The 2,289-nt window shown below is 46.8% G+C and overlaps 1 long non-coding RNA gene across 1 annotated transcript; it reads right to left on the bottom strand.

The window, feature by feature from the left end:
- Positions 1 to 423: 423 nt before the first annotated feature.
- Positions 424 to 918, bottom strand: LOC123329297. Its single transcript, XR_006544715.1, has 2 exons — positions 781 to 918; positions 424 to 682 (listed from the first exon to the last, which is right to left on the bottom strand). It is a non-coding gene; the product is annotated as an uncharacterized LOC123329297 (long non-coding RNA).
- Positions 919 to 2,289: the final 1,371 nt, after the last annotated feature.

Here is a 2,289-nt window from a genome sequence, read left to right on the forward strand (position 1 = left end):
CAATAGTGACTTCCTGTATCTCGCTTATCCCAGCTCAGAAAAAGCTTGCCATTCAAATGACTGGCGTCACAGATGCACTGGAAGAAGAGAGGGAAGGAGCAGAGGGATGGGGCGGGAGGGCCCTTTCAAAAGCTCTCCCTGTGAGAAGAGGTGACTGGAACAGGAAGAAGAGGAGCCCCAGGCTGGCTGTTTTTAGCCTGAGATGTGGAGCCCTTTGGTCCCCTCTCCTCTTCCTCTCAGGCCCTCTGAACTTGCCAAAGGCGTAGGTTGCCCAGGCAGCTCATTGTGTCCGCTCTGCTCTCAAACAAGCAAGCAGGGCCAGAGCTATGTGTGTGGAAACACAGTCTTTTCCGTCAAAATCTGCGAACTCCGTTCACAACGCTGTCTTGCAGGATCAAAGCATCGCCTCCCAAATGATGCTGCTCAGGGAGGGACCCAGGAAGGAAGAGAAAGGAAAATTCACAATGCTTTGGTGTCAACGTTGACTCTTGACACTCAAGGGGTCAACCTGGTTCCTGTTCCAGCAGAGGGAACGGCTTGTGTCTGGCAGGGGAAGGTGTGGAGTCCCTGCTGTAGGTTCCATGCTGAAGTGGCCCGCTGACTGAAGATGCAGGTGGGATCTTAGCAACTCTCCTGTCTCTCAGCTCTGGGGGTAGCGAATCACAATAACACCTGTGCCAACCTCATTGAAAGAAAGAGAAAATCAGGGCCGGTGTTGATTCAAGACAAAGACAACTCTCAATTTACCCTCTGCCCTACTTACACTAAAAGGGGTGATACCTGTGCCATGGAAGAGAAACGATGCCTGTGTTAACACTTGTTGCCTCTGCTTTATTTTTAGGCTCTTCCATCAGAGAAAGGAGAGCAGGGCCATTTGGACTTCAGACCTCAGACCACGCTTAGTCTTCTCAGGTTTCCCTGTATACAAAGGGAGATTTTCCATCGAGAACCAGCCAGCGGCACAGCCAGATCTCAGCATGGCCACTAAACCTGGGCACATGAGCTTGGTTATCGGTCCCCAGTGGCTCTGTATCATCACTCCATTTGAGTTTCCCATCCTATTGCTTTTTTCCCCGCTGAAGCAAGGCTTAGGTATAAGCAGGGAAAAAGAAATACAGTGGTGTGTCAAGCAAAGAAAAAATGAATAGTTTTAAGATCCAGGACAAAAAGGTTAGTACAGTGATAGGAGGCTGGCAGTGGGAAGCCAGCACACAGGACTTCCTGGGACATACCTCCTCGTGTTTGCCTTACTTTGTGGAGGGAAGGCGGCTATTATCTGCAACACCTGGCAAGCATGGGCTCACCCACGGCAATCAGTCTAACTGGCTTCAGTCTTGAAGAGGGTGCCAATCATGTTGGCCACGGAGGAGTCTTCCAGACAGCTCTGAATTCTGAAGAGGGTTGCAAAGCCAAAAGCACCAGCGGTGCTGGTTTCCAGACTCCCTAGCCAGTCCCACTGTTTGTCTCAGCGGACTCACAACAGCTTTGACTAAATCGAGTCATTGAACGAAACGATCCTTGTGGAATGACATGGAAGTGGAAACGGAAACCACGGTTCCACGTAACATGAGATGCTCCAACGGAACGTACGGAAAATCAACATCACTTATACCATATACAGAACTCCTTCCTACCCCAGACTCTGAGGCCTGGTTTTCTTCCTTTCAAAGGGAGACCCACCAGAGTTAGAGAGACGACAGAGACGTGCTAGCAGCAAATAGAGACGACCTCATCAGGAGAAATGAAAGAGGTTGAAGCGAAATCTCACAATGGGATCTAAAGTTATTTAGCTCTGTCTGTATCCCAAATAAACCATTTTGAGAAATAACAAAGGCAGTGTTTTTCAAATTCTTTTTCAGCCATCCATGATCCACTGAAGAAGTGGGTTGTATGTTGCAAATCACACACACACACACACACACACACACACACACATGCACACTCCTATTATAAATACTTACCCTTATTATCAAGAGTGATGCACTCTGATACTTTTATTCTACCTAACTTTAAATCCTGGTTATGACCTACAGGTGTGTTGTTAGCCACATTGAAAACAAACAAAAAACATTGCTTTAAATTTTGGGAAGCACTGGTTGCACTCATGCCATGAACCAATTCAGTGTAGAAATCTTCACATCATTTTGTTCAACACACTGGATCAACTTCATTAAAGTACTCTTCAGCTTCCTTTATTTCATACTGAAATAGGTAATCTTTGTCTTGAGCCAGATTATCAGTGATTTTAGCTCAGAAAGAATATCACAGGTGCTTTGTGTTTTACTACAA

Source organism: Bubalus bubalis, chromosome 14, assembly GCF_019923935.1.
Source record: "Bubalus bubalis isolate 160015118507 breed Murrah chromosome 14, NDDB_SH_1, whole genome shotgun sequence".
NCBI lineage: Eukaryota > Metazoa > Chordata > Mammalia > Artiodactyla > Bovidae > Bubalus > Bubalus bubalis.